Raw genomic sequence first — 24,709 nt, forward strand, 5'->3', positions numbered from 1 at the left:
ACTAGTGATTGTGAGATGTACAGGGAAGGTACAATGGCTACATAGGTAAAAATAAAATAATGGCAGATTTCAACTATCTCTATGGTGCTTGGGTATGTGTCACTTCAGAAAGTTATACAGAGATATACATTGTTAATGACTGCTTCTTGGAGAAGCTTTTCCTGGAGCCCACAAGAAAGAAGCAAGAGTTGATTTAATCTTAAATTGAGCACAGGATTTGGTACAAAAGGTGCATTGCTCAGTAGTAGTGCACATAATGTAACTAAATTTAACATCCTGGCAGGGGAAAAATGCCAAAGAAACCCATCACAGAAGCATTTCACTTAAAAAATGAGGAAGCAAGTTAGATGGAGATTATATAAAAATTCATAATACCCCCACATCTTGAATGCTGTATATAGGGTGACTTGAACTATCTGATATATAAAAACTGGAAAAGGTGCAGAGAAGGGAAACAGAGATGATTAGAGTTATGGCATAGCTTTTATATGAGGAGAACATAAAAAGACATTCATCTTGGAAAAGAAAAGAATGTGGGAGAATGTAATACACGTCTATAAAATCTTGAATGGTGAGGAGTAACAAAGTGTTACATCCACCTCTATTTAAAAACAATAACCATCTCTTCTGTTAGGGATATCAGCACTGTCCCGATCATCAGCAATTAATAAATAATATTAAATAAAAACAAAAAAGCCTGCTGTCTTCCAACCTTCTTCATGTTGTCTTTAGCTCCTCCATGATCAATTTCACTTTTTTTATCCTTACATCATTTATCTGAAATCCACTTTTCCTGTTTATTACTTTTCTATAGTAGTTCTCCCTCTGTTCAGATCAGTTTTAGCTAAAGTTTTCATAGGCCCCATACTTTCCTAGATTGTACCATGAGCACATAGTCTTTGGTCATTAATAAACACCCCAAAGCTGGGATTGAATCATTATCTTCTTATACCCAAAACTGAAGTTTCCCTCTTTAGGTGATAGACAATTCATTTCTGAATTAAGAAGATGAAGGAGTATACCATATTCTCCAGCAATGGGAAGATTGCAGATCATGTCTTTTACTCTATTGTGCTCTAAGAATTGCCTGAAAAAACAAGATTTTGTTTTTAAACTCAGACATACAAGGATGCCTTTGGATGGTTGTTCAGAGACAGAAGAGACATTATTTTGGAAAACAAAATTAATCTGTTCACTCCACTATACTTGAAAGATGCCTCTTCCAAATCTGGATCTTTTTCCCCACTTTCATTGTTACCCTTAGAGAGATTTAAAATTGATTTGATCAGGCAGAACTTTGGGAAACAGAAATGAAAAGTCAAACTGTTCTTGTTCCTGGATAGAGAAAAAACAAAATAAACTAATGCTTAGTATGATTCACAGTATAGTCTACTCTTACAAGACATCTAAAGAACTATTTTCCGTAATATACAACCATCTGATGTTCCGGAGGGTACCTATTACACATAAACCTTAACTTAAACTTTAACTGAACTGTGACAACATAAATTAAATAAAAGTGCAGTTTGAATTTAGGCTCTGGGCCAAATTCTTCACTTTCTACTTCACAGTAGCCTTTATACAAAGAGAATACATATTTAACTTGATTACACAGCTGCAAATTCTTATTCTCCAACAATGTGATTCCCCACATCCTTGTGTATGTATGTGGGGGAGGATTTCATGTGGCAATTGTCTGCTTGGGAGGAAAAAAAGGAGCTATAATTCTTTGAAGGGTCCTTTTTCATTTGGGTTAAGGCAGTAGTTCTTAAATTGTTTCATCCGTGGCCCACTTGGCTAGATGTAAACCTTTCTGTGGACCAGCAATTGCTAATAGAAACTTACTGTTAATTAAATAATTGCACCCGAGCCATTTTGCTAGTGCTGCAGTTAGGGAGAATGGTTTAATTTAACCAGCAAGAAAAGAAATATTAATTTAGATTATTAAACAGATTAAGCACTTTAACTTTCTCATGTCAGTTCATCAAAATTTATTTTCAATAAAGTAAAATATAAATGCATGCCCAACACAAATGTTTCAATGTTGTCTTTATTTATGGCAGGGGTGGTAACGCTTTTTTGGGTCAGGGGCCACTAATTCACAGAAAAATCAGTTGGGGACCACACACGTGAGAAGCAAAGAACACCCCTCCTAAAACTCCCGTCCCTCACAGATTAACTGAGACTCCTCACTCTTCTGGCTCTTCAGCTCCATGGGAGATGAGAGACCGGGTGGACTGAGACTCAAGGCTTCCCATAGGCTAGATTTACTCTTGTGGGGTTCTGGGATTAGTGGATTTTGTGGATCTCCCTAGGCTCTGGTGGATCTCCCTAGGCTCTGGTGGGGCTAAAAATGAGGGGTTCAGTGTGTGGGACAAGACTGCCAGTAAGTGGGATAGGATCTGGGTGAGAGGTGGGATATAGGAGGGGGTGAGGGTACAACATCTAGGTGGGAGGTGAGGGGGAAGGGCCAGGCTGGAAATAGGGTGTGTAGCCAGGGGGAAGGGAGCAAGATCATGGGAAGGTGCAGTGTGTGGCCAGGAGGAAGGGTGAAGGAACAAGGTGGGTGCAAAAGCAGGGAGGGGGAAGGACATCTGACCGGGGGGAAGATGTAGGAGCAAGGGAGGGTGCAGGAGCTGACTGGAAATAACTTGTCTGGCCAGGAGGGAGGGTGCAGAAGCAGGTTGGGGGTAAGGTGTCTGGACAAGGGGGAGGGTTCAGGAGCAAGGGAGGGTGCAGGAGTAGGCTGGGGGCATGGCTGAGTGAAAGGAGTAGGGGTGCAGGTTCTGGGCATGATGGGGAGTGAAGGAACTTATCTGCTTTCATGTCCTGCATTGCTCCCAGGCACCTCAACTGAGGCACGGCTCCCAAATTCTGGCCAATGGGAGCAGCAGGGAAAGCCTCCAGGCAATGCATCCATGTGCTGCTGTTCCTCCAGCCGGGGGAGGAGGAAGGGAAGTGGCAGCATACAGAACCACTGCTGTCTATGCCTCTTCCCTGCAAGCTGGATCTGGTCGGGAGGCTCAGGGCTTCCCCCCGACCCTCTCACCGGGAAGCCAGTGCTGGTGCTCCCACCTTGCAGGGGGAGCAGAGTGAGGCTGGAGTGCCAGAGCCAACTCCCTGCTGCGGGGTGAGGGAGGCAGGAAGGGGGGATGAGCTTGAGCTGTGGAAGGCAGCCACAGATCACTAGTGGTCCACGGACCACAGTTTGAGAACCACTGGGGTAAGGAGATGGAGGCACATGAACCAGGGACTGATCATAAGTGTCTCAAGTGGACCAATAGTCCAGAGGATACTTATACTCCCATCAGCAGAGATAATTGTGCTTTAATCAATACAGCACGTCTGAACTTGCTTCTACGATTCTTGTTATTATAGGAATAAGCAGAGGCTCCACACTCTCTCCATTACTCCTGGACACAGTAATCCCATGGTAAGATGACTTTATAGGTACTATTCTAAAATACAGAACAAAGCATCTGAAAAACACACATTCTACTTTCAGATGCAGTCCATTCAATTCCACTGTCTCCTTTTTTCCCTCAGACTTCTCAGAAGACCTATTCATTGGAAGCAGGTTTTGCATTGTATTGAGACAGCTTGACTCACAAAAATATTAAACATATTAGATTGTTGGAGTTCCATTCTTTTCTACTATTCTGTACTAAGTTTAGAAACAGCAAAGGGACCAAAATGCTTTTCACTGTTCCTCAGGCACAAAGAACAATTGATGTCAAAAGCATATGGTTGGAGTGTACACACTGTGCTTTTACCATAGTGACCCTGGTTGAAATTAAATGCTGCAAGCCCAGGGACAGAAGCTGGCATATTCTGTCAACAGTATGTTTGGCATATGAATTCAACTAAGTACAGTCAGTTCCAATTAATGAAAAGCATAGGCTTCTTGCCTAGACAAACACTGCAGAGAGGTTTATAAGGACTCTCTTGGTAGTAATGCCAGTTAACAGGACTGTTGTGTAGGGAAAGAGGTAATTTATGTCTGTTGGCTCAGAAATCGATGTACTATTTTGTTAATTAATACAGTTTCTGCAGGGGTTCAATGACTGAGAATTTCTAACTGCAGACATGTTGCCATGGGAAAATGTATTTCTTCCCTACCACATATTTTCCTCCTAAACCCACTCAAATAAAACATGAACCCCTACATTAATGCAAGAATAGGCTAACAAAACAAAAAGAAGCAAGAAAGAGTGCCGTAAAAGCTAACTCAAATAATGTTATTTTGCTACATTGTATATACCGCATTGTATACTGTTCTCATAGTTAAAGCAGAAATTTAAACTAGTACTAAGTTAATGTTGGTTTTGGAACTTCAGTGTGTGATGTCTGCCATCCCACGGACCTCTACAGCTAAAAGATAAGTTGCCACAGCTTGAGCTAAAGCTCCATAAATAGGGTTGTTCCTACTCCTATCCTGAATGGATCAGCACGGAGAGAGACTTGTAACCCTCTGGTAGTCCTCTTACATTTGCATATATAAATACAACAAAATGCGAAAAGTTACTTCTTTAACTAATAGGCAGGACCCTAGCAAATGTGAGCTTCATTTTGGTCGATTTCACAAAGGATTTTAAAAATTATGAATTTCACAGTTTGAGAGATTTAAATCTGAAATTTCACAGTGAGGCTCCTGACCCAAAAGGGATTTGTGGTGGGAGTCTCAAGGCTAGTATAGGGCACTTGTGGTATTTCCACCCTTACTTCAGAGCTGCTGCCAGTGGCAATGCTGCCTTCAGAACTGACCTCTCAGCCAGCAGCCACCATTCTCTGGCCACCCATCTCTGCTAAAAGCAGCAGTGCAGAAGAAACAGTGATATGGTCTGGGATAGCCATGCTCCCTTCTGCACACTTACCTTTTATTATCTTTGGCGACTATCTCTGACCTCTTCTGCCTACTACTTATAATCAGTTAGGCTACATCTATACTGCACCCTTCTTCCTCAAAAGCTTATGCAAATGAAACACAGAATAGAATATCGCCACACTTCATTTGCATAATTAATTAGGGGCTGTTTTTGCACAAGAGTTTTTTGCGCAAAAAGGAGCTGTGTAGACGGCTCCTTTTTGCACAAAAACCCTCTCTTGCACAAGAGCCGTTCTTCCTCATTTTTTCAGCCATTTTTGCGCAAAAAGCTTGCAGTGTAGACATAGCCTGTGTGATTGGTGAGCGTCTCAGAGCATTCATGCAATCTAGCTCGTTGTGGGGCTCCACATTCTGTTGTGATAAATGATCACAGCACCTGGGAGGGTTTGCCCTTGCCTCGAGCAAAGCATTGAGAGACAAAGCCCAGGTAGCAAGGTTAGGGAGGTACAGTGGTCCTGCAGTTTCACCCTAGAGATCCCAACACACAATGAATTTTGTGGTCCCTATTAATAGGCACAAGTGACCAAATGCCATTCAAGGTTGATCATAAGCTATGAACCTGAAGATGAAACAGATCCAAATTAACAAGAGATCCTCAAAATAAGTACTACAGACCCAATGCCACATTCATTTCTCACTTGCACTTCTCTAATGCTCACTAGTTCAACTGGGTTTCAAAAGTAACTGAGCACAGCAGGTTGCTTTAATTATAGAGGAACATTTATAAACTGTGCATTTCTAAGGAAAAAACATAAAATAAGGTATATAAGATTAGCAGGAATGTTTTTCATAACTTAAAAGAATCTCAGCCCTTAAATAGTTCAGGAAAGTTATCTTGCTCTTTAGATTTAATGCTGGAGACTGGTTTAAATTTGAAAGAATGATTGAACATTTTAGGGGGAGGGGAGGTTTTAAAAGGGCTTTGGGCTCAGGCCAAAGAACAGGAGAAGACAGACAGCACACTTCAATAGCAGTAGGCATCTGCCAAGTTTCCCCCCTTCTGCTGAATTCTTCTTTACATTTTTAGTATGAAATTTTCAATTGCTCCTAATTTTGGTAAATTAAAATCAACTCTTTTCAAAAGAGGCACTTAATATTCAGTGATTACTATGATGTGCCAAGTTTTATCATTCAGATTTCAGCCTGTTTTGATGAAAAACGATTTAAAAGAATGCATTCTTTGAAAAAAAGGGAGGGGGGAGTGTAATTTCTCACTTACTCTCCCTTAAATTAAAAATCAAACACAGGATTTTGATCAAACCTGTCAACTAATTTAGTCTTCATGAATAACCCAGGTATAGAAAAATTCAGCCCTTCAAGGTGAATGTTTCAAATTACAAATACATGAAAGTGAGGTTAAAAGAGGAACTATTCTGCAAAATTAATTAATATCATTTGCTAAGAATATGTTTGCAACAGTAATCAGGAGATTGTATTTCTAGCCAAAGTTTAGCAGGAGCAACAAAGTTACATTCTTATATGGAAATGGAAATCAATTAGGAAATCTCCAATACAGACTCTAGATAGGAATGGATTAAGTCTCTGAAATGGACCTACTTTCCAGTTAAGGTACTAGGAATTTTTCTTAAAAGCATTACAATGAGAAAGTTCATATGGGATTTTGAATGAAAATTAAGTATGGCAAAACATATTCATGGAATTTTCAAATCATTTAGTCTGTGGGTTTCAATCTGACACATGGAATCAAATACTTTTATAAACACCTGGGCTGAATTCTGGTCACATTCTCAGCAAAGTGGAGGTCAAATCCATTGGACAAAATAGTATTACTACAGATTTACATCAGCATAGTTGAAAGTAGAAATTTGCCAAGTGAATATATAAAGTGTAGCTATACTTCAAAGATATTATGATGTACATTATGTTTAGTGTCTTGACAAGTTAGGCTTATAATAAAATCCATAAAAACAAGTTTCAACTCTAGTAATAAAATATTACAGTTCCAATTCAAACCAATATAAAATATGTTGATACAGGAATTTAAATCACTGGGAAAAACTTTCAGCCACGTGGGTGGAGTTTCTCTGAATTTATCACTATGTATAGAGGAAAATCTGTCCTCTAAGAGTATGTCTACACTATGAACTGGATGGAATGTGATTCTTCCTGCTTGTGATTCCTCCTCCTGCTAGCTATCACTGCAATAGGTCAAGTATGAATATCAGTGTGGACACAGGAGCCATAGATAGTGGCAGAAGAGGCACAGTATCCACCAGTTTTGTATGTGTACATGATCAGGAGAACTCAGACCCCTGGCCTGGAGCCTAGATTTAGATTAAGTATTGCCCATGGTGAATAGTACCACGTTTCTCATTTTTACAGAATATTACTTAATTTTAAATATTTAAACATTTATTTTATCAGGCTTAATTAACAAATTTTACTTTTAACATTAATAAATCAGGATATTTTATGTTGTGTGTTATGTATTAATATTTTTAATACAATATGCATAACAGTTTCCAATTTCATGCCATTCTCTCTAGGCTTACAAAAAAAGTCCCCTTTACCTCAGAGAAACCAGATCACTGGAAGTGCCCTCCTCCTTTCATTTTCTGCTTAACTCCTAATTAGCAAAAGGTTCTCCCTTTGGCTTGGCATTTCTGGCACATGTTACTGGAGGCAGCAACATCAATCTCAGACCCTACCTACAGGGCAGAATATTAGCCCCTTTCTGCTCATGTCCAGTGTGGACTTTATACACCCCTTCACAACATGGTAGTAAGTGAGAACCTCAGGCAAGATTTGGCCAGACGGGCCCTTTTCTGAGAATTGGCCATGGAGTCAGAAACTGTGACCTGCTCATGTTTGGTCTGGAATTCTAACAAAAGTTGCTAATGGACAAGTTCTTAGTGCTGCCATCTCTATCTTCTTTACGGTGCAAACCTTTGGAATATATTACAGATATAATTATATTTTAGCCTGCACAAAATAGCAATGCCAGAGATTAGTCATCCAAGAAAACAGCATGAATCTTTTACCTCATAGAAATGTTATTAATGTCAGAAGTCATTGACATTTTCCAATAATACGGAAGCTAGTATGGTGGTTTCAGTGTTATTTATTGGAATATAGCTTGGAATTTAATTTCCTGTCTTTTTCTTTTTAAATGCTGGAAACATCAGATGAAAGCACCGAAGGCCTGAGCAGCAAAATCAGCACACTCATTCCCAAAGTCAGGTAGGTAGCAGTCTGTGTTGTCATTCTAAAACCTTTGAACTAAAAATCAAAGGAATTCTTCCTTTGTTTCTTATGTCCCAGTATATTTCAGATTTAAACAAATCATTTTGTTGTTAGGTATGCCACATGGTGGTAATATCATTACTGAGCAAAGGGTAACGTTACTGTATCTCTACAGACATCAGAGAGAAAACAGAGGACATTATGGACCAAACTAGAGTTGACCAGGCATTACTTGTCCTTTGCTTACATCATAAAAATGGAAATAAATACTCTGTTTTAAGAACAAATCAATATGTTGATTTATTTGTGTGTTTCAGTCTAGTGCTATGTATCTGATGGGTGGGAGAAGTGATTTGGCCAGTTAAAATGTGAAACTGTACAAACACCTACATTAGCAAATTATTAGCCCTTTCAGCAGCTAAGTTAAATAATATTCAGTTATGGCTAGCCTTCAAGTGTAGTACTTTTATAACTATTGTGTCTTTGCTAAGCACTTCTACAGCACCTTAAACATGCAACAAGACTGTTCCTGCCTTGAAGAGCTTGCAACTGAAGGTATTGGTCATATCATTTGTGACATTTTGTTGGATGTTGTGACTGCATGAATCCTTTTGAAGCCAGTGGTGATTCATATGAGCAGAGAAACTTGCCTATGCAACAAACTACAACCTTCCACTTCCATTCCCCCACAAATGAGAAACACTAGACAAAACAGAGAATTCTGTTTAGAGAACTGCAGAGTCCCACTACAAAATTGCACACAAGGAAGTACACACGTGAACTCTGGGCATTTTATTATGAGTCTCATGACATTAAACCACAGCTCCTGAAGTCATGTGATTACATGAAAATATCAGTGTTTCAAATTCTAAGTTTCTAAGAAACTTATCCACACAGCAAACTTATTTAAAAATAACAGCCATTATTTCAAAATAACTGTACCGTACCAGGGTCTACACAGCCAAACCACTATTTCTAAATTAAATCGAAATAGTGGAGGGCTTATTTCAAAATTGGTAAGCCTCATTCCACAAGGAATAGTGCCTATTTTGAAATAAGCAGTGTGTAGACGCTTATTTCAAAATAGAGGGCCTCCAGCCCATCCCAGGGTGCCCTGGTGGACACTCTGGGCACAACCAAGAAAACTCCTCTCCCTTTCCCCCTCCCCAGAGCCCTTAAAGGGGCAGACTCTGGCCACAGTGCTTGTGCCAGCTCCAAGCCTGCCAGCCCAGAGCCAGGAGTCACTGCACCTGACCCAGTGGCCCCAGCATGAGCCAGGCAGCCAGTGCCAGACAGCCCTCCACCACTCCCCAGGACCAGTCTGCCAGCTCCCAGGAGCCTGCCAGGAGCCAGAAAAAGTGGGCACCTGTCTGGTCCAGTGCGGAGATCAGGGACCTAATTTGGGTTTGGGGGGATGCCTCCAACGTCCATGATCTCCACACTAAATGGAGAAATGTGGCCGTCTAGAGGCGGACAGCTGCCATCCTAGCCACCAAAGGCCCATGCAAACCCAGAGCCAGGAGGAGCAGGTTCACATGAAAATAAAGGAACTGCAGTAGGTGTATGCCAGGGCCACAGGGGGCAGCTCCCAACCAGGGGGAAACTCAGACCCCTGCCCTTATTTTGATGCTGTGGACAACATCCTGGGGGGCAGGACTGTCCATGCCCCCATGGTGGTCATCGACCCTGGGGCAGAGCTTCCTGCTGCTCCAGCCCTTGCTGCATCTCCAGCTATCGCTCCTCCTTCCACTCCTTCTCCCCTTCTTGCTTCTTCCTTCCCACACTCCCCACATCCCAGGGATGCTGAGGCCCCCCAACCCTGAGCTTCTCCTCACTCTTCCTCCTCTTGCTTCCCCCTGCCAGCTCCCTCCTCCCAGGTTTCTCCCTCCTCTCTCCCACCCTCCCTCCTCCCCTCTCCCACCTCAGTTTCATTCTCCCCACCCCATTTTTGTTCAATAAAGAGGCTTTGTTGTAATGAACATGTGTCTTTTATTGTACAGCAGGAAGGGGGGCTAGGGAGGGGTAAGTGGAAGGACGTGAGGGAGGAATGAGGCACAAACCCCCAGTGGGGCACACCAGGGAGACTGTTACTGCCTGCAGAATGTGCTGCCAGGCTCACAGCAACATGTCCAGGAAAGCACCAGAGTGCTCAGGGGCGGCTCCGGCTCCATGCTGCAGAGTGCTGTAGTGTCCTGAGTGAGGGCAACCAGAGCACACAGAGAAAAAAATGCTTTGCTGTCCTTCAGCGAGGTAGGCAGGAAAGCAGGGAAACTTGAGAACCGGCTGTCTGTGGGGGTTCCTTTAAGCACAGGTCTCAGATAGCCTCAGGCAGCAGCCACACAAGGTAACTCCTGACCTGATGCCCTACCAGAACTGGTTCCGGCTGGCCTTAAATGCGATTCAGCATCCTATCAATGTGGACACACTATTTCGAAATAGCAAATGCTATTTCAAAATGCATTTTGTGTCTAGATGTGTTATTTCAAAATAAGCTATTTCAGAATAACTATTTCAAAATAACGCTGTAGTGTAGACATACCCATATTTATAGAGAAAGCTTTCAATGAAAACTGGAATTGAAAAGGTTCCTACAGAGTAGCCTAGTACTACAGGTTTCAGTTTCCAAAAACAGAGCTGGGGAAATATATTTAAAGTCACAACTTCAACACTAAGAAGTGAAGCTTCTCCATGATTACACTCTATTCTTAACAACATAAAGCTTGTTTAAATTATATATTTTTGAAATAATTATTTGCATTGAAAGATTTTAAAACAAATATACAGGATATAGCAAATACAAAGTAACTCAGAGACTGATCTCACTGTCATCTAAATATTGTAGATTTTATGTCTAACAGAAGAGAGAAGGGGTCAGGAAAAGATACTGAAGTTCCAAAAAAAAGGTTATTTTTATTTTTAAGGCTACTGAAATCGCACATTCATCAGTCAGGAATACCCACTGTGCCAATCAACTATGGAGGAAATTTAAAGAATAGAAAGGGAGAACTGCAGAGTCTCAATGGGAGGATGAGATGATGGTGTTGGGAAGAAGGGTTTAGATTTATTGGGAACTGGGCAGCCTTCAGGGAAAGGGGGAGCCTATACAGGAAAAATGGACTCCACCTAAATCAAAATGGAACTGGACTGCTGACATAAAATTCAAAAAAAAGCTCTACAACTTTTTTAAAGGTCTGGGGGAAAGCCAACAAGTGCAGAGGAACACATAGTTCAGATAAAGATACCCCATAGGGAAGGACCTATTTATGAAGATTCTCCATATCCAACAAAGGAAAAGAGAATGAAATATGTTTAGGATCTAATGAAAAAGAGTTCCATTCAAAATTACATCACATAATGGCAAACAACTAAAAAGTGATAATTTCTAAGTGCTTTAATATAAATGATAGATGTTTAAATACTAAGATAAGTGAGATGTGAATACTCAGAGAGGGGAAACTGCCTTTGTAATATGTTCAATCCTAAACTGAGAGTATTGAATTTGCAAATGAATTTCGATTCAGATGTCTCCCTTTATACCCATTTTTTGAAATTCTTTTGTAGAAAGATGGCTATTTTCAAAGCCATTACTGAATGTTCAGGGATGTTAAAGTGCTCCCCTACTGTTTTGTGTGTGTTACTATTCCTGATGTCTGATTTGTGCACATTTATCATTTGATGCAGAGACTGTCTGTTTTGGCCAATATACATGGTAGAGGGACATTTCTAGTACTTGATGGCCTATATTAATTTTTTTAGTGAGAAAAACAGGGAAGTAATAGAGAGATACTGCTGCAAAAGACATGAGAAAAACAAACATGCTTAAACTGTCATCACCATTTAACAGAGATTAACATAAACCTGTCATAGCATCAAGAAATGTATACTGCCCCAACATTATAGATTTTATGAACTAGATACATTTTTAATTCTGCTGACTGATCATTCAGGTCAGCCTGGATCATTTAGAGCAGTGTTTCTCAACCAGTGGTCCGAGTACCCTTAGGGGTCCTGAGAGAAATCTGGGGGGTACACGTTAAATAACGTGTAATAAAGCCCAGTTCTGTTCTTGGATACAGATATAGGTGATCATATATAAGATAGGGAATGCTAGTTTACAAAACCCTGGGAAAAACACATTTAAAATGCTGGAGGATATACTGTAACAAATCTGCAAAATCATGCAAAGATAGGCAGCTTAAATATATAATTTGGAGTGAAGTTAACTGTAAAATTTTTCTTGCAGAAAAACTTTGACAACAGAAAAAAGATTTAGTTTCCACCTTTAGCTTAGAGTTCAAGAAACAAGCAGAAAATAATGAAGTCAAAAATTTACAGTGTAGAAAAGTACTTTGAAGGGTTAACTTACGATATCATTGAGGTGTCAACCTAATAGGAGAAAAATATATATTCATGTTCTTGCAGGATATGGAACAATAGCTGAAAGAACATATGTAATCTACATATTAAGAAAACGAAAAGATACTGGTGCAACAATAGAAGGAAAATGGAACCTACTACCAAGGGAGGAGTTCAAGATACCATCACTATCAGATAGTCCAAAATAAAAGTAGATAAAAGGCATTGGTAGTAAAGATGCAATGAATCATCCTGCAAAATGCTGGGGAAAAATCAGATTGGACTGCTCAGAAGTGTTCTTGGAATTTTACCGAACAGTATAATTCCAGTATACACCTTTATTATTTGTAATAGAAAGTAGTCCATCTTTTTACCATATTCACACCATCTGTTCACAAAATTCTGTTATTTATTAATTGGTTAATTATTTGATATTGCTATGTTCCATATAAATGCACCATATTTATGGTTATGAATTGCAGTTTTAAATTAAACCATAAACAAAGGAAACAACTAATTGTAACATTTTCAGGCATTATTTTAAAAACCAATTGGAAGGGGTAAAACACTAAGAAATGTCATAGTTTTTGGAAAAAGGATCTTGGAAAAACATTGCACATTCTGTTCATGAGGTCTACTGTAAACTGCACTGAAAGGATACATGGATCAGAATGGCTATTCAACATTTTTGGAGCACATGGAGTATGTTACCTAACAGAGGCATCTTTACCCATACACAGAACATGCAGTTGCATAGGTCACTAGAAGATTTGTCCACCAACCTGCCTGTTCAGTGTCTCTGATTTCTCTGGAAAGGATCTATCTAACTTAAAGTGAAAAAGCCTGCCAGACCTATTAGCAAAACACTAAACCTGTGAAAGCCATTCAAGTGGTAATGAATCCATTTAAGAGGCATTTGTCAGCCCTGTCAGTTTTTGTATTTACGGTGTTTGTCCCCAGAACCTTAGTTTAAAATTTGTTTTAAAAATATTTCATTTTATTAGTGTATTGCTGAAGATTATAAAATTATATCCCTAAAAAAAAATCACACACCTATGGCTGCCATCAGGCACAGGGGCATCAGTTTAATAATACTGCATCCTTAAACCTTAGATCTTAGTCCATCCTATGCTTTTCAGCACATTGGACTACCCGCATTCTCCATCCTTGCTTAGTACTACTTAGGGCCCCATAAACCCAAAGGACCGCCCTGTTACCTAAGATAATACTACACCACATAGTTCTGCACAGCTAAGATGACAGCAATAGAGTGCCTGAGATGGAAGGAATCCAGATTTGATTTAATTGGTGTTCATATGATCTGCTCTATGATTTCAAGTTGGCAGTCTCTCTTAGGGAACACATAAAAGACTATTCATTTAAACTATTGACAAAACACCAAAAATACATGAACCAGCTGACAGCTTCATTTAAAGTTTTTCCTTTAAAAAAATTTTAAAAAAGGGAAAAAATAGTATGAGATAAATCATAATGACTGATGTGCAAGTGATTGAGGCATATAATTAAGGTTCCATTTTTCTACTTGTGAAGAGTGGGATACCTACCAAAAGAGCTGAAAAAAGTGCCATTTGTATTAGTAATTTCTCAGTTACTTCTGTGGAAAACTTTGCAAAGATACAAACCAAGTTAGGCTATAGTTTAAAATGTAATACCCAGGGCTTTGCAATTATGTCATTGTTAGAATAAATGTGTGTTCTGTTTTCCTACTTTCTCATTCAGTAGAAACTAATTGCTGCCTGGAATTGCCACCAGTTAATGCAACATTTCTCTAACTTTATGTTCTTTTCTAACTGCTTCATCAGAGCAGATCCAGCTGCCACATGAGGACAGGAGGAGCAAGCAAAAGTATATTCAACCTTTTCCTGAACATTCAAATGCTATGAAAGCAACAATAGATCTCTGACTAGGCAGGATGAAAACTATTTATGTACAGTAAAAAATAATAAGCTCACTGCATGGTAAGCTTGTCATGGTCACAGATGCATGATTTTTACAAGCTAAGGAAGACATTGTATTAATTTCAGATTCTAGCCAGATTTCCACAACATCAACTGTTTGTTTCATGCTACATTATAAATAAAATTACAGGCTTAATAATTTCAGTGTTTACATTTTTAATCAAGGGAATCACAGGTATTGAGATCCAAAATCAATCACTTCAAGTCATTGTTCTATTATTTACTCTTCCTCTATATCATATGAGCTGAAGAGGAAATAATGGAATCTAGGAGGTAACAGTTTTGCCATTTTATATATATATCCTGGTTTCTGCCATTTCCACTCCAACTCATCTGATGAAATGGGTTTTACCCATGAAAGCTCACAATCCTAGATATTTTTGTTAGTCTCTAATGTGCTACAGGACTAGATTTTACTGAGTAGAGCCAGAAAAAAAAATGTGGCCTCACCTAGCAAGCATGTGAAGAAAGATTGTTGCAGACCAAGAAATGGGTTAGGAAAGAGATTAAAAGTATTGTCATGTTGGTGAAGCTCAGGCATTGGGAAAGTAGACAGCTTATTGTATCCTGACAAATTTCAATGGAAAATGAAAATGTATATAGAAGCTTTTAAGGGAGTTCCTAACACACACTGCTTGAATTCATAGGGTGCAAAAGGAATGAGCAGAAACTTCTGTGTGAGCAAAGCTTTACAAGCCTTTTTCTTTTTCCAGTCATTCTCTGACTGGACTGTGTTTACACACAGAAGAAACTTTGTTACACGTTTACTTTTTGCTAAGTACCAACAGCATGCTTGGAGATGTGCAAAAGCCAGTTCAAAGTATGTATCCCTGACTCACTGAGCTTGCAGGCAAATCAGACAAAACAATTCAGATACCACATCTCCAGTGGATTGTAATATCCTGGGAATATCGTCAACATTCCTTCACTAGGACTTTGAATGAGCAAGATAACCCATCTGATGTTTGCAGTGAGTCCACTGCATACTGAAATTTGAGTCTCGGCTGGCTGAATACTTTTGCAGTGCAGACATGACCAATGAAGCACAAAGCTACAGTTTTTCTATCCTGAATGAATCTCACTACAGTACTTTTATTTAAGTAGCACCTCAGGAGCATGAGACAGAGAAATGTCACAACACCCAAGTATCTCATAGTATCTCATCTGAGGTGACACCCACATGTGTCCCTGCTATGGCTAAAAGACAACAAGCAGTCCTGTGGCACCTTAGAGACTAACAAATATATTAAATCATCAGCTTTCATAGGTAAAACCCTGTATTGTTCATAAGCAGGGCTAGAGGGAATGAGAAGAGTTTGTTCTAAAGTTTCTTTTTGAAGAGAATATTAGAGGCTGTTCAGATTGCAGAGCAATTTCTCTTCCCTTCCCACTGCTCTCCTTGCTGACTCCCTTGCTGTCTCTCTGGTACAGTGAGACTGAGTAGGCAGGAGAAAGAAAGGAAAGACGAAGAGAGACGTAACACAGTCTGCCTCACTATTACTTTCCAACCTACCTCCTTGGTTCTTATATCATATCCCATGCCTAGAAGAGTCATTATGCCAGACCTCCCACCCCATGCTTTATGAAATTGACTTTTGGACACAAATATGCATAACTTGAAGATGCTTTGAACAAAATACCTCATGTAACTTATCAATTTTAATGTCTCAGTCTGCTGGATCTGTACATCTTATTTTGAGGTATGCATCCTTATTATACGTAAAGTCAAAAATATGAGGTATGGAATACTTAATGGTTTTAAATGTGCAAATGAGAACCAACACAGGTGTTTCCCTCAATAACCTGTAAACAGCCTTTTTTATCCTTTAAGTCTTAGCAGTGGTTGGTCTTAGGAAGTCATACGACCTCCCCAACTGGTAGGGAATGAATAGGTAATTTTCCATGGAAAGGAAGAATGTAAAATGGAGAATTCCCACCTGAAAGGGAGGCAATTTAAGATGCAAAGTTTTTCAGGTTTTGGTCTTTGGCTGGCAAGACAAATGAACCAAAACAATGAACCAAAGACCCTAGGGGAAATTAGATCCTTGGTTTGGAGGCTTAGCTGGAATAAGAACAACTTTAGGGTAAGTTTGTAATAAGAGCAGTTTCTTGTTATTTTAAATTTGTAATTCACTTTGCTCTGCCTGTTTTCACTTGCAACTAATTAAATCCTACTGCTTGTATTTAATAAAATCACTTTTATTTACTATCAAGCCCAGTGTAAATAATTGTTACCTGGGGGAGCGACCAGTGAGTATATCTTCCTTTCCCTGTTAAAGGGGGCTTACCTGAATAATTTATTTGGGGTTCTGATCCCATTTGGGGAATGGTTTCCCTGGAAGCTGGACCCAAAACTGCATTTTCCTTGGACCTGAAGAATTTCAATGTCTTGTACGGGTTACGTACAAGATAGGGACTGTAGGTTTGTTCTTAAGTTGAATCTGTATGTAAGTCGGAACTGGCGTCCAGATTCAGCCGCTGCTGAAACTGACCGCCAGTTCTGACTTACATACAGATTCAACTTAAGAACCCCAAGTCAGCTGCTGCTGAAACTGATCAGCCGCTGATTCCAGGAAGCCCAGGGCAGAGCAACTGTGCCTCGGGCTTCCTGTAGTCAGCGCCGGTCAGTTTCAGCAACGGCTGACTTGGGGACGCCTGGGGCAGAGCAGCTGGGGTGCTGCTGGGTTGGTCCAGTAGTGCCCAGAGCGGCGCTGCGGGACCAACCGGCAGCGCCCCAGCTGCTCTGCCCCAGGGTCCACAACAAAAGCCTGGGCTGCTGGGGGGGGGGTCACACTAGCTGCACCCTCCCCCCCCCAGCAGACCAGGGACACAGGGAGCAAAGCCACAGCGGCGGGGTGCCTCGCCTCTGAGGCTTTGCTCTGGCGCGGGACCCGCTTTGCACCCGGTGCCCCTGGTCTGCTGGAGACGGTCCCCAGCAGACCAGGGGCACCGGGAGCAAATCCGCAAATCCGCAGCCGCAGCGGGGTCCCGCGCTTCTGAGGCTTTGCCAGAGCAAAGCCTCAGAAGCGCGGGACCCCGCCACGGCTGCGGGTTTGCTCGCGGTGCCCCTGGTCTGCTGGGGACCGTCTCCTGCAGACCAGGGACACCGCGAGCAAAGCCGCAGCAGCGGCGTGTTCCCCCGCTTCTGAGGCTTTGCTCTGGCAAAGCCTCAGAAGCGGGGGAACACGCCGCTGCTGCGGGTTTGCTCCCGGTGCCCCTGGTCTGCTGGAGATAGTCCCCAGCAGACCAGGGGCACCGGGAGCAGCTTTTGTCACCCCGGAGTTCCAGGTGGCTGACCGCTGCCTGTGAGCTCCGGGGCGAGAAAGCCCCGTTCGTAAGTGCGGATCCGACATAAGTCGGATCCGCGTAAGTCGGGGACTGCCTGTACTGCTCCTTGGGGAGAGGGGGGATGATCTCAGCTCTGTGCCTTGACTAGGGGAGACCAGGGGATCTGGCCCAGCAGAAAAGGGTGGTGAGAAGCCCCAGAGAGCAAAGAGGTGAGTGTAGTGGCTTTGTCAGCCCTCTGGGAAGCACCCTCCATTCTGTGACTTCACCCCATCACAGTCATGTGTATGTGTGGGCAAGAGACATAGGACCTAGTTGGAGAAACACTGATGTGAGGAAAGATAATATTCAGGCTGGAGAGACTGAAGACCAGAATGGTGGGAGCAAGGGAAAGAACTCTGATGTGGAGGTGGACAAAAGTCTGAATGTTTCAGAAGGTTCTGAGCAAGTTAGTTGTGAAAAAGCCTCATTCAGATAAATTATTATTTTTCCATCTATGCAGTAGTCTATCTCAAAGATCTACTTCCTTTTCTAGAATCCTAAGGATCAGCTACTAGGAAATCCATAGCAAAAATGTTGGGCTAAAGGCAAATGGTATTCCCAGGCAAACTCACCAGAGAATAACAAAGGTTAACTGCTTAATTTCCCAAATCAGAGGAGATCAAACTATCTCAGGGTATGTCTACACTACAACATTAATTTGAACTAACTTAGTTCAAATTAGTTAATTCAAACTAATGGATCCAGACTAAAAAACTAGTTCAACTTAGCGTTTTGCTAATTCGAACTAGCATATCCACATTAAGTGGACCCTGAACCAGGCTTAAGGATGGCCGGAAGCAGTGCCGGCAGGGCATCAGAGGAGGACTTAGAGCGTGGAGATGCTGTCTCAGGCTAGCCGAGGGCTGTGCTTAAAGGGTCCCGACCCCCACCCCGGACAGACAGTTCTCAGGGGTGCAAAGCAGTCCTGGCTTGGAGTGCCCGATATACCCACACTGGGCACATCACAACACTCGGCCATCAGACCGGCTGCACTTGCCGCAGGCTGCCATCTGGAGAGAGGGGGCAATTGGGGGGCTGCAGGAGAGCTTCCACCCCCAGAAGCCCGCAGAGCCAGCCCAGTCCTCCCCATCGGGGGCTCGTGCCCCATTCCTCCCTCACCTTCTTCCACTTACCCTTCCCTAGCTCCTCTTCTTGATGTACAAAATAAAGATAACGTGTCTTCCAAAATGGAATCTGTCTTTATTGAACAAAACTGAGGGAGACTGGGAAAAGGAGGTGGGAGAGGGGAAGAGAGAGGCTGGGAGAGGGGAGGGCAACTAAAATGATCAGGGGTTGGGAACAGGTCACATATGAAGAGAGGCTAAAGAGACTGGGACTTTTCAGCTTAGAAAAGAGGAGACGGAGGGGGGACAGGATAGAGGTCTCTAAAAGCAGGAGTTGGGTGGAGATGGTGCATACAGAAAAGTTCTTCATTAGTTCCCATAAAGAAGGACTAGAGGACACCAAAGGAAAGGAATGGGTAGCAGGCTTCAAACTAGTAAGAGAAAGTTGTTCTTCTTCCCAAAGCAAATAGTCAACCTGTGGAACTCCTTGCTGCAGGAGGCTGTGAAGGCTAGAACTGGAACAGAGTTTAAAGGGAAGTGAGATCAAGTCATGGAGGCTGGGTCCATGGAGTGGTATTAGCCAGGGGGTAGGAGCGGTGTCCCTGCCCAAGGTTTGTGGAAGGCTGGAGAGGGATGGCACGAGACAAATGGCTTGGTCACTGTCTTTGGTCCATCCCCTCCAGGGTCCCTAGGGTTGGACGCTGTCGGCAGACAGGCTACTGGGCTAGATGGACCTTTGGTCTGACCCAGGATGGCCATTGTAAGCTCAGGGCTCGGGGTCGGGGGTCTCAGTGGACCCCCTTGATTCTCTTGCACACCTGCTCCTGGGTGGCCAGGCTGGCAGCTATCCTGCCCAAGCCAGCCACTTTCCTGTGCCTAGCGTGGAGATCGTGGACAAGGTCCACTAGCCCAGGCGGGTGCCCGCCTCTTGCGGTCCCAGGCAAGCTCCCGGGAGCCGCCAGCCTGGTCCCGGGAAGAGGGGGAGGGCTGGGGAGCATCGGGTGGGTGGCTCGATCTGTGCCAGGTGCAGGGTCTGCTGGCTGGGTGCTGGCAGGCTTGCACCTGGCACGGGCACCGTAGCCAGCCCGTGGCCCTTTAAGGGGTCCGGGGCTGGGAGGGGGGCTACACACCCCTTAATTCGAACTAGCTAGTTCGAACTAGGCTTAATCCTCGTGGAATGAGTATTACCTAGTTCGAACTAAGCGCTCCGTTAGTTCGAATTTAATTCGAACTAACGGAGCGCTAGTGTAGCGCCTAAAAGTTAGTTCGAACTAACGTTCGTTAGTTTGAACTAACTTTGTAGTGTAGACATACCCTCAGAGAGGTTCATCCATAAGATCTCCAGGAGACATAAGAGGACTTGGTACAATTTAGTTTATAATGTTTGGCCACAGCAAACATTAGCATCTAAGGAATCTCAAGAAATTACAACAATCTAACAAAAGAGAGAAAAGGCATTTTCCTTGGGGAAAATACAAGATGACAAAAATCCCTAGCAGGTTGACTCTTAAGTGACTCATCCACCTACTTTACAAGTTCTGTTCCTCCAGCCCAGAATAGAAATCTTCCTTAAGCATCTGGGTGTTCTGTTTCTCTTCTTTACTGTCAGTGATCACACGAGGGAAGGACCTCTCATGGATTGAGAACTGGTTAAAACATAGGAAACAAAAGGTAGGAATAAATGGCATGTTTTGGGAGGTAACTAGAGGTATCCCCCGGGGCTCTGTATGGGGACCAATCCTATTCAATATATTCAAAAACAATCTGGAAAGAGGGATAAACATTGAAATAGCAAAATCTGCAAATGATACTAAACTGCTCAAAATAGTTACTTCCAAAGCAGACTGCAAAGAGCTTCAAAAGTATCTCGCAAAACTAGGTGACTGGAAAACAAAATGGCAGATGAATTTTAATGTTGATAAATGCAAATTAATGCATATTGGAAAATACAATCCCAACTATATGTATAAAATGATAGGAACTAATTTAGCTATTACTACTCAAGAGAATGATCATGGAGTCATTATGGGTAGTTCTCTAAAAATATCCACAAATGTGCAGCAGCAGTCAAAAAAACCGAAACAGAATGTTAGAAATAATTTTAAAAGGGATAGAGTATAGGACAGAGAATATATTATTGCCTCTATGGTATACTGCTGTGTGCAGATGTCATTGCCTCATCTCAATAAAAGATATCTTGATATTAGAAAAAGTTCAGAAAAGGAAAATAAAATGACTAGGAGTAGAAACGGATTCCATATGAGAAGAGATTAATACGATTGGGACTTTTCATTTTAGAAAAGAGGAGATTAAAGGGAGATATGATAGAGGTCTTATGTGGTTAAAGTAATTAAGGAAAAGTTATTTACTTGTTCCTGTAACATACAAACTAGGGGTCACTATGGCTACATCTAGACTGCAAGCCTCTTTCGAAAGAGGCTTTTTCAAAAGATACTTTTGAAAAAGCATAGCACCTTTTTTCAAACAAGCACTTTCATAAAAATGTGTTATTCTTCGTAAAATGAGGTTTTCCACCGTCGAAAAAACTGCCACGTTCTTTCAATTTACTTTCAAAAGAACGCGTCAGCAGTCTAGATGCAGGGAAAGTTTTTTCAAAAAAAGGCCACTGTGTCAACCTGTGGAACTCCTTGCCAGAGGAGGTTGTGAAGACCAGGCCTTTAATAGCGTTCAAAAAAGAATGAGAGGATGAAGGATAGGTCCATCAATGGCTACTAGTGAGGATGGGCAGGTATGGTGGCCATAGCATCTGTTTGTCAGAAGCTGGGAATGGGCGGCAGGGGATGGGTCACTTGATGATTACATATCTGGGGCACCCGGCATTGGATACTGTTAGAAAACAGGCTAGATTGACCTTTGGTCTGTCCCAGCATGGCCGTTTTTATGTGCTGATGAGGGGGCAAGAGAGAGAGAGGGAATGGGGGAGGAGCATGTCTGGATTTACTGAAGAACTCAAATGGAAATGTTTCTCAGCCACCAAAATGAGAGAAGCACTTGCCTGTGATAAAAGAAGGAAAGTACCCTTTAGAGACATTGCATACGCAGGAAAAGGCCTTATCTAGAAATAATCACTGGCTCTGGGATCTTCTTTCCTTTCCTCTATCCCATCTGAACATCAAAGGGGAAGGGGTATCCTCCGGAATGAACCAGATTTCTTTTTCCAAAGACATGGGGATTCAAATGGAGCAAGACCCCTTTAGAACACTGTTTTCCGTGGTGAAATTTGGAACACATGGCTTGAAAGTAGGAATGTATTGATGCAATCACTAATGCACTCTTTCCCTCCGAGCTCAGACTTCTTTGAAAATGGGAAGTGTTCAGGACATACAGCAGAACTCTTCTCCCCTCTCCCCCTGCAAATTCACAGAAGTTTCTGAAGAGGGGTCCAGAAATAGCCTTATGTGATTTTGATTGTGAAACTTCACATATTTGAAGAGAACTAACCTTGTCTGAGTAAATTGAGAATATTTCTTGATGAAGTGACTATCTGTGAATTGTTCAGTTGTGAGCATAAATATTTTCAAGATTGTGAAGTGCTCACATATTAGAGTAATAGGGACCAGAAGTAACTTAGACATATAGCTTATAACAAAAAACTCAAAGAAGAACCACCAGGTCCCTGCAAAACAACAGTCTTCATTTGATCTACCCTAAAAAGCTGCTGTGGAGCTTTTATTTTTAAACTCTCTCCGTTCTAATTTTTCCGTGTCCCGCCAAGCCTTTGTATTGTTTCTCAGCCCTTTCCATTTTCCTGTTTGTTGATTTCTATGTATTTGTAGCAATAAATGCTCTACTGCAGGGCTTTTCAAACTTGGGTTGAGGGCCTACCTGGGTAAGCTGCTAGCGTGCTATGTGCAGATTTGTTTATCTAAGCATCCATAGGCATGGAACCTCGCAGCTCCCATTGGCTGCAGCTTCCCAGATTAATAGTATAACACTTATAACAACAGTGCAGTTTTTCAAACCAGTTATGCACCCATTTTGTAATAATTTGATCATTATTTGATCATTATTTCTCCTGCTGACCGGAGAGCAGAAAAGGGGCAGTTGTCCCAGGGTCTGAAATTCAACGGAGCCTGGAGCTCCCAGCTGTCACTGCCACAGCAGCCAGACAAAATTTTCTTCTCAGTTATGCTGGTATAAATCTGAAGTATTGCTTAGGGAGAGGAGAAAATGAATTTTTCATAACATTCAACGGCAGCAACCATCTGAGACAGACAAAGTAATGACATTAATTGATTTCGGTCTAGTCTTGCAAGGTGCTGTGCTGAAGACACTTGACACTTAGCAGATGACACTCTGCAGTTTGGAAGATCTGGCCTTTGTAAGAAAGTCCTCCATTCAGTCTTCCCCAGCTCAGAAATAAAGTATACATTATAATGTTGGAAGCTGTCTTTTATGGATAAATGTCATTACCATGTCAAAACCAGTGGTCAATTTTTATATCAATTCGAATGGTAGAAAATTTTTGGTAAGGAAAGTATAGGAACTTATATTAGCTTTCTGGGAATTAATTGGGGCTTTCGAGTGGATGGAATGGATAACAGCTAAATCACAAGATCCCAAATTTACTCTGTGGCTACATCTACACTGCATCCCTCTTGCGCAAAAGCCTGTGCTAATGAAGCGGGGATTAGCATATTGCCACACTTCATTTGCATCATTAATTAGGAGCCATTTTTGCGCTAGCAAGAGCCATTCTTCCTGAAAAAATGAGGAAGAATGGCTCTTGCATAAAAGGGTGTTTTTGCGCAAAATGGAGCTGTGTAGATGGCTCCTTTTTGCATAAAAGCCTCTTGTGCAAAAACATCCCCTAATTAATTATGCAAATGAAGTATGGCAATATGCTAATCCACACTCCATTTGCATAGGCTTTTGTGCAAGAGGGATGCAGTATAGACGTAGCCTGTGCAGCAGAGCATTGCTAGAAAACTTCAAAATTGCTGTTGGGGAAAAGAAATGATATGAGGAGAACATACATCAAAAAGGAAGGAAGGAAAATGGCTAAAATAAACATGTGGACAGGAAGACTATATATCTCTGTAGTCAAATAAGTACAGTAAAATGAAGTAAGATAAAAAGCATGAGAAGAACTAAGAGGTAGATACATGGGACTTTCAGCACCATGACAGCTTGATGTAAACAAGTGGGAAATGTTAGTATGGCATTTCAATACTGAAGGATATAGACCATGTAAAACTATCAGGAAGAGCAAGATAGGAGAATGTCTTCTATATACAGGAAGTCCCCGGGTTACATGGATCCGACTTACATCGGATCCCTACTTACAAACGGGGTGAGGCAACCCCGCACTAGCTGCTTCCCCCCAGCAGACCAGGGAGACGTGAAGCTAGCGCCCGCCCCAGCAGACCAGGGAGACGCGGAGCGGCTTTTCTCAGCAGACACCTCAGCTTGAGAATAAAGGACTGAGGGAAGTGAGGTGTGGGAGAATAAAACTGAGCTCTGGAGAAATGTTTGGCTAGTGTTTCCCCTACAATATGTACCAGTTCCGACTTACATACAAATTCAACTTAAGAACAAACCTCCAGTCCCTATCTTGTACGTAACCCGGGGACTGCCTGTACTGGAAAAATCAGACTGAAAATAGTTGAGAGATGCAATAGATCCATTGATGTAGAATCATTACGGTTTGAAAAAAATCAAAGACTTTGATATTAGGAATTTATTATAGAATGTTCTGAGGGACCCAAATAATGGATAAATCACCAAAATAAAAGCTGTTATAAAAAGAATAATTAAATCCATTTGGATCTAAACAAGATAGAATGTAAAGTCAAGATTGTAAAAAAGATGGTACAAGCCTCCTTAAATGTCATAAGATATTTATAAAGGGAGTAGAAAAGGAAAGCCTTGAA

The 24,709-nt window shown here is 41.7% G+C and overlaps 1 protein-coding gene across 2 annotated transcripts in view; it reads right to left on the bottom strand.

Annotated features, from left to right (window-relative positions):
* The window catches only part of SNTG1 (syntrophin gamma 1), a 532,439-nt gene that overhangs the window by 300,036 nt on the left and 207,694 nt on the right, over positions 1-24,709 (bottom strand). The window contains exon 2 of one of the 2 annotated variants that reach the window (XM_014577356.3): positions 20,344-20,461. The exons of the other annotated variant lie outside the window; for it this stretch is intronic. The gene's annotated coding sequence lies outside the window, so the exon portion shown is untranslated. The remainder of the gene's footprint in view (positions 1-20,343; positions 20,462-24,709) is intronic. 2 annotated transcript variants of the gene reach the window in all.

Source organism: Pelodiscus sinensis, chromosome 2 (genome assembly GCF_049634645.1).
Source record: "Pelodiscus sinensis isolate JC-2024 chromosome 2, ASM4963464v1, whole genome shotgun sequence".
Classification (NCBI taxonomy): domain Eukaryota; kingdom Metazoa; phylum Chordata; order Testudines; family Trionychidae; genus Pelodiscus; species Pelodiscus sinensis.